This window comes from Olea europaea, unplaced genomic scaffold (assembly GCF_002742605.1).
Source record: "Olea europaea var. sylvestris unplaced genomic scaffold, O_europaea_v1 scaffold1959, whole genome shotgun sequence".
In the NCBI taxonomy this organism is placed as follows: domain Eukaryota; kingdom Viridiplantae; phylum Streptophyta; class Magnoliopsida; order Lamiales; family Oleaceae; genus Olea; species Olea europaea.
The window spans coordinates 117,783-126,659 of record NW_019237435.1 but is presented as its reverse complement, the minus strand read 5'-3'; positions in this window follow the sequence as shown (position 1 = coordinate 126,659).

Below are 8,877 nucleotides of genomic sequence, written 5' to 3'. Positions count from 1 at the left end.
ATTATGTTGAAACCTTCTTCCCTGTTTCGTCGAAAGATTCTTTTCGAATTATCATGGCTCTTGTGGCACACTACAATTTGGAGTTTCATCAAATGTATGTTAAGACAGCATTTTTGAATGGAGATCTTTTTGAAATGGTTTATATGAAACAACCTGAAAGTTTTGTTGTAAAAGGAAAAGAAAACTTAGTGTGTAAGTTAAACAAATCCTTATATGGTCTCAAACAAGCATCTCGACAGTGGTATTTGAAATTTGATAAGGTTGTGACATCTCTTGGTTTTGTCGAAAATACTATTGATCAATGCATTTATCTTAAAATCAGTGGGAGAAATTTTATTTTTCTTGTACTATATGTTGATGACATTCTGCTTGCTAGCAGTAACTTAGGGTTGCTTCATGAGACAAAGAAAATGTTGTCTGCTAATTTTGAGATGAAAGATCTTGGAGTAGCTTCCTATGTACTTGGCATTGAAATATATCGTGATAGAAATCGTGACTTATTGGGACTTTCTCAGAAAGCTTATATACGACGTGTTCTAGAAAGGTTTAATATGCAAAATTGTGCACCTGGTGATGTACCTATCGTAAAAGGAGATAAGTTTAATAAAACTCTATGTCCAAGGAATGAGCTGGAAAGGGAGTCTATGAAGATGATCCCATATGCTAGTGCTGTGGGAAGCTTGATGTATGTTCAAGTTTGCACTAGATCGGATATAGTCTATGCAGTAAGTGTCCTTAGCAGATTTCAGTCTAATCAAGGACAACAGCATTGGAAAGCAGCTAAGAAAGTTATGAGATATTTGAAGAAAACTGAAAGTTATATGCTTACATTCCAGTGTACAAATCATCTTGAGGTGGTAGGATATTCAGATTCTGATTTTGTTGGATGTCAAGATGATTTGAAATCAACTTCAGGTTATATTTTTACATTAGCTGGCGGTGCCATTTCTTGGAAAAGTATTAAACAGACTTTAGTGGCATCTTCTACTATGCAGGCTGAATTTGTGGCATGTTATGGGGCTACAGTTCAAGCCGTTTGGTTAAGAAATTTCATCTCTGGCTTGAAAGTTGTTGATTCCATCTCAAAACCGATCAAAGAATAATAATAGTTCTGGTGGATCAAAACATATTGACATCAAATATTTGGTTGTTAGAGACAGAGTCAAAGAAGGGCAGACGAAAATAGAGCATATCAATACAGAGGCGATGGTTGCAGATCCCTTGACTAAGAGACTCACTCCAAATGTCTTTAAGACACATGTTACTAATATGTGTATTGTGGAAACATTTGATATTTTTGGTTAGTGGGAATTATTTATGTAAAGAACTACGTTTTGGGCTTGATCCCTTTACGGGGTACGTAGGCAGCCCATATGTTTTCGGGTACAGCCCCTTCTGATAATAAAATAATTTTTCCCATATCCATGAATTATTTTTAAGCATGCATTTGACTTATATCTTTTTATATTATTGGCATCTTGAAATATGACGTATAAAGACATAAGACGAGTCTCTTTTAGAGACATGTGGCTTCATTTTGATTCGAAGCATTATGAGGATCGATATGAGTTAGCACAGTTTTTGATCACATTTGGTGCTAAATTCATACCACATACTACCACATTAGTTGGAGGATGGGGATCTATGTCGATAAGGATGTTGACATTTGTAGCTGTGGAATGATCTTACATCTCTTAAATTGGTGTAATGACTTCTATATTCGGTGTTAATATTCTTGTTGGACCGGATCATGTTACGTAAGGTGTCATCATTGGAGCTATACTTTTGTGGCCACTTATGTAGTCTAACCCGGGTGTTAAAACTTTGTTATGGCAATCAAATGTTTGTTCAAGTGGGAGAATGTTGGAATAATTAATAATTCCATATGTGGGCTTCACATTCGATTGCAAAATTTTACGGGTTAGATACATGGCTCATAATGATATTTGTGTTTGGGCCAAATTTATTAATTGGTCAATTGGGCCTTTTACACCCTACGGGTTGTAATTAATTTGATGTGGTAATTTAAAGTTTGTGGGTCGGAAATAAACCCTAATTAGAATTCTAGTCGTAATGGGACGGCTCAAATTATTTCCTATATATAAAGGCTAGGTCCCTTCCCCTCTCTATATGTTTTTCATTAGCTTGCCCCATTAATAGCTATTATTTTGTGAGGAGCAAGGAGGGGAAGATTTTGACCGCTATTATAACTATTATTCATATCAACAATGGCTTCCGCAGGTATGAATTTGGTTTATTAATTTATTATTTGGTGATTCTCGATTCTTAGCATGATTATAAATTAAATTCAACACAAAAGTCTCAGGATCATGCCAATACTCGAGATTTCTTCCAATGGCCCAAACATTTATGAGGCCTGTGGTTTCATTAGGTATATCATATCCATCAATCTTGCATTCTTCCCTGAATTTTCTAGGGCCCAACAATGGAAGAGGAGGATATTGTTGGGAATCTACTTATACATGCACAGCGGAATTTAAAATAATTTTCGATTCCCACCAAGAATCGCCTTTGTGTTTAGNCTGTCCAATTGTCCAGCCTCCAACGGTGATCCACACAGAGAATAAGATTGCAGCTTCTAAGGTTTTCTCTTGTGCCAGCAAGAGTAATGAAAACCATATGGATCTCAAACCCTAGCCATATATTTATATAAACCCAAACGGGATCGGCCCAGTCCGGTCCAATATTTAATTAATCCAATTAATTAAATCCGGTCCGTGAATTAATTAATCCAATTAATTAATTCGGGAATATAAATAACAAATTCAATTAATTAATTTATCCAATGATTGTTAAATTAACTAATTGGCAATTTGCAATCTTCCAATTCTCTTTTGTGTGCGACCCATTAGGTTCCCGACCACGATGCCTAACGACGTGAAATATTATTTTGATCTAATCAAAATTGATAAATTAAAATACCCTTTTAATTTATCGTGAATTCACACTCGCCATCCCTGATTGACATCTAACAATGTGTCAAGACAATATATGTGACGGAAAATGTCACGTGGTATGACAAAACCAAATTCGTTCGTTTACCGTGAAACTATAATCCCTTCGTCAATATGATCCGATCAATTACGAGATATGAAATTGTGTCAATCTCGATCATCGATCATATCTTTCACTCCACTATTAAGTCAATATAAGTCGAAAACTCCTTTTTGACTTATGAGTACACCTTGGCCAAAGATTTCATCATCAACTTAATCGAATGAAACGCAGATCATAATCTCCTACTATCTAAGAGTGACGAATTCTTTATTTATCAATCACAACCTTCATACGATTCTTGACGTACCCGAAAGATGTCGTATTAGCGGCCCTTTTTAGAGCAACATCCAACACCGCCAAAGTATGATTGTCCTCATATAAGGTACCATGACGACCTCAAGTCAAAGGACCAATTCCACTACCGAATGTTGGAGATTAACCACTGACACTCAAATAGTTATCCATGTGGAATCTCTCGACGGGTCTCCAATGTTTTGTTCTATAACAAAACATTCACGTGTTCACTTAAGTGTCACCACACTTTAGCTTGTGAGATCAGCTACTTACTTTACAAGTAAGAAATGCCACACGTGATGGTCTATCCGTAATAACGATATCCGTATCTCGTTATTACTTACGACCACGGATGATTTAAGATTCAATCAAATGTAATTTGTATCTCATAATCACAACTCCTTGTGATTAACAAATTATAAAGATTTGAATCTACGGACTCTATTATTTATTAAATTGTCTATTAATTAAATAATAGATCTACCATTTAATTGCATTAATTATATATAAAAGTATTTATGTCCAAAGTTGATTGGACCTAGGGTATAATACTTACAAACTCCCACTTGCACTAGATCCAATCACTTATGTAACCAATATAATAAGTCTACATGACGATCATGTTTATACTACGACAACCCTTTGTCAGTGGATCTGCAATATTACTAAATGTGGAAATTTGTTCTTCTCTTTACCTCATTTCTATGTATTACCTCTCTGACAAGATTATACCGCTTTAATACATGTTTGGATCATTGATGAGACCTTAGTTCCTGTGCTTTCGCAATGGCTCTATTGTTATCACAATACTATGATATGTGATTAACAATATCAAAAACTACTCCAAGTTCATTTATGAACATCATGATCCATATTGCAACTCTTTGCTACTTCTGAAATAACCATGTATTAGGTTTCTACTATTGAATCAACGGTTGCTTCACATTTGAAACCTTTCCAACATACCGCTTAAGAGTAAACCGGTTTCTTCATATGAAATCTTCTCAAGATTTCATCTATGTAAATTGGGATGAGTTAAGCAATCTTCTGGATCTACCTCTATAAATCAAGTTGCTTATCCCATTTTGTTTATGAATAAATCCTTTAACAACCATTATTTCAACGATTGAAACATAGGGATATCATTTTCTATAATATTAGGAACACGACAATGCTCCCACTATCTTCTTGTAAATACACGATTCGTCTTCAAATTTGATAAAATCAAACGCTTTGACTTTTCCATCAAATCGAAGATTTCAGCTCCATAGAGACTTATCTTAACCTTTAGTTACGATATGCAACTGTTGCAAATAAAACCCGAACGGACTTCAGCAAGGTCACATGAGAAAAAGTTTCACCAAGGTCAACACTTAACCTTTGCTTCTAGCCTTGCTTTGTATATATGGATATCCATTTCCATATCGACATTTTCCTTGTAAACTATTTACAAAACCTTATGGGTTTTATTCCATCAGGAGGCTTAACCAAGGTCCAAATCTTCTTTACATACGCCGAGTTCATCTCGAGTATCATGGCCTCATGCTGTCTCTTTTAAGTCAACACTTGACTTTATTTTGTTGCAACTAGCAGGTTCATTATCCTGGATCACTAATACCTGATTAATGATCATGAATTTGCACCTTCTTGAAGGTCGAATGATCCTACTAGATTCACATAGAGCTGTCATGTTCTCAGGAGTCTTTACTTCCTGATCCAAAGTATGTCACATATCAGATATGAGATCAAACCCGGATTTATCTACTTGGTTAACTATATCTGTGGACTCTTGAACTCTTTCAAAATTCTATTTTACTCCCACTGTCCTATCCTAGAGTAGACATTTTCTCTAAGAAGACGATGTGTCGTGAGACGAAGACTTTCTTCATGATAATAGAATTTATATTCAAATGTCTCCTTTGAATATCACACAGATATGTATTTATCGGATTCGGTCTCAAACTTATCCGATTTAAGGCGCTTCAAATAAGCGTCATGACCCCAATCTTTCATATAAGATAAATTGGGACTATTGTCTTTCCATAACTCGTATGGAGTTCTGTTAACCAATTTAGATGGGACATTGTTTAGTGTGTTGCACACTGCAATCAATGCGTGACCTCAAAACAATTTTGGGAAATTTGCATGGCTTCTTATTAATCGCATTATATGTAATAATTAACGATTCCTCATTTTAGATACACCACCTTGCTGCAGTGTATATGAAGGAGTCCACTGCACGAGAATCTTATTCTCTCTTAGATAATCTAAATTTTATCTTTAAGATACTCTCACTTGATCAAATCTTAATGTGTGGGTATCTTTACCTATTTGTTTCTCTAATTCTAGTGTGAATCCCTTGAACTTTTCAAGAATTTCATGTTTGAATTTTCATCAAATATACATGATCATTGATGAAATAAGAGAAACATTACCTGGCATCTTTTGACATGAGTCCATATGCATAGTGTACTGACCTTTCTTCTTTTCAATTAAAAGAAGATTTGGTCATTGTCCCAGACATGCATAATTTGTACTTGTCAAAATCAGTTAATCCCAAGTATACATCTCTATGTAACTTTGGAATTACTTTTTATCTATATGACAAAGTCTGTCATGCCAGATCTTGGTAATAATTAGATTATCACATTTATGCTTTATAATTTCTATACTCATTATAGAATCCTTAGTATTTAGAATATAAATGTTATTTTGTAACTTACCATAACTATTAAGTTCTTAATCAAGATATACAGGAACAACAATTGTCCTTAATATTAAAATGCTTCATGTCTGAACATGAAATTCATTTTAATGTTCTAGCTATGGTGGGTACAAAGCAACATTTCTCTAATTCCATTACTAAGTCAAAGGGCAACGGTAAGAAGTATGTTTCTACAGGCAATGCAGCAACATTTGCTCATCTCCATCATGTAGGTTAACTTCTTCCTTTCGCAGTAGTATACTTCTATTAAGTTTCTCCATATTTGTATAACTATGGGATTTACATCTGGTATCAGATACTTAAGAAACTTGTGAAGTAGACGTAAGCCATACAATATTCCTTCTAATGAAACCAAGGGTCATTATATTTGGTATTATCCTTTGTTTACACTGTCTTGACCATATTGGACGCTTTTACAAAGCTCCTTCCTCTTAATATTTTTAGAGGAATCAATGACTTGCCCACTACTGACTTCGATGTTGGGCTTAACAGTCTTAAGCAAATTAAGCAACTTAATAATTGTGCATTCAAACTTATTCACGTCAAATTCATAATTAGTTATGAATAGCTTTCTCTGACAGAGATTGCAGAACCAAGTCACTACTTAGTTCATGGTTTGTAATTGAACTCAATTGAGACATTTCTCAACGTCAATCATCTTCAATGTCTAAGTATCGATTGAAGATTACTCTGTCATTTTGCACCCGTATAGTTGTTCGGAAGTCTCATATCCTTCCACACATGATTATTATCATACAACCCTTTGTAATGAAGGATTATGTGTCAACATCTATACTCTCAAGTCGCTTTTGTAACTCAGTGACATAGTTGCAAGTATCACATACGTTGCAGTTCTATTATCATCACTGCGTTTACTATAGTAGCCACCTCTTCTTTAATCGAGTCATCACCAGGTGTCTCTGGAAAGGGCTACTCAAGGACGTGACCAATTTTCTCATGCATAAGAACAATTCTCAGATTGCAGTGTCAATTAAGAAAATATAGTTTGGTTGTTGGCATCTAGTATGCCATTCAAAATATATGATTACTCATATTCAATAAATATAAATGACAAAAAGGAAATAATAATATATAAAATGCATCAGTTAATTTAATATGGTCTTTTATTAAATTAATTATGCTCCCACTATTTAAAATCAAATTTTAATTAAATAACAAATTATAATCCAACTCTAATTCAACAATTATATGGCGGGATAATCCAATTAAAATCAAGTTTTAATTAAAAATCAAATTAGAGTCAAACTCTAATTTCACAATTTAAGGCGGTGGAATTTAATTAAAATCAAATTTTAATTAAATAACAAAATTAGAGTCTAACTCTAATTCCAATAATTAAGGGCGAATTAATTTAATTAAAATCAAAATTTTAATTAAATATCAAATTAGAGTCCAACTCTAATTTCAAGAAGAAATTTAGGGCGAGGCAATTTAATTAAAATCAAATTTTAATTAAACGTCAAATTAGAATCTAATTCTAATATCTAAAATATCTTTGGGTGAATAATTTAATTAAAATCAAATTTTAATTAAACACTAAATTAGAATCCAATTCTAACTTAAATTGAATTAAGATTTTAATTTAGGATAAAACTCCTAAAATAAAATAAAATTCAATTTAGGGTCAAAGTTTAATATTTAAGTCAAAATCTAATTTTAACAAAAATATAAAATGTAGTCAATTTTTTTTAAATAAGATTTTAATTTGAGTCAAAATTAAAACTTTAGTCAAAATAGGTCATAACCCATTTGAAATACAATTTTAAAACCATTTTAAAATTCAAATTCAAAACCATTTTGAAACTTGCAAATTGACTCATTTTAAAATTATAAACAGGACCTCCAATTTCTTTAAATTATAAAAGGGCCCATTTTGTTATTTACAGAAACGACCCCGGTAGTGGAATTGCAAGCAAGAGTCCTCAATATCAACCTTTTGCAAAATAACCATTATTTTAAAATTTTAACAAATGGACCCCCAACATTATATTGCGGTCGGGCCCCCACAATTACATTAATTGCAGAGAAGACCCCTGTCTCCACCAACCTCTCACCCGATTAACCCTAAAATCCAATTTTTTTTTAAATATTAGGGGGTGGCGACGGTCGCCGCCCGTTAATGACAACAGCCGCCGCTGTCTTCGCCCTTGCAGCAGCGACGCGACGCTGTTGCAATAACCAGCAGTAGCGCCGCGAGCGCTGCTGCCTTCCTTCTGCAGCGGCAGTGAGCCGCTGCCAGCTGCAGCAAGCGTGCTGCTGTAGCTGTGCGCGGTCGGACACGGGTGGTGCGCCACCGCTGCCGTGTCCAACACCGCCATCCCCGCCTTCTTTCTTTTTTTTTGGTTAAAACAATATTTCGATCCAAAATTATTTTTCTTTTATTCAAAACAATTTTGAACACAAAAATAAATCTTCAATTGCTAGAAACAATAAAACATGAATAATCAACTTTTGATTTCAATAATATGCAAATCAATTTCTAACAAATACAAAGTGGGCTCTGATACCACTGTTGGGAATCTACTTATACATTCATAGCGGAATTTAAAATAATTTTCGGTTCCCACCAAGAATCGCCTTTGTGTTTAGATAGAAATTGTGATAAGATTGTACATTTTCAGATCTGCAATCTTTTTGCTTTTCTTTTCGTTCCATCAACCTTGATACGCCACCACAGCTGTCCAATTGTCCAGCCTCCAACGGTGATCCACACAGAGAATATGATTGCAGCCTCTAGGGTTTTCTCTTGTGCTAGCAAGAATAATGAAAACCTTAATGGACCTCAAACCCTAGTTATGTATTTATATAAACCCAAATAG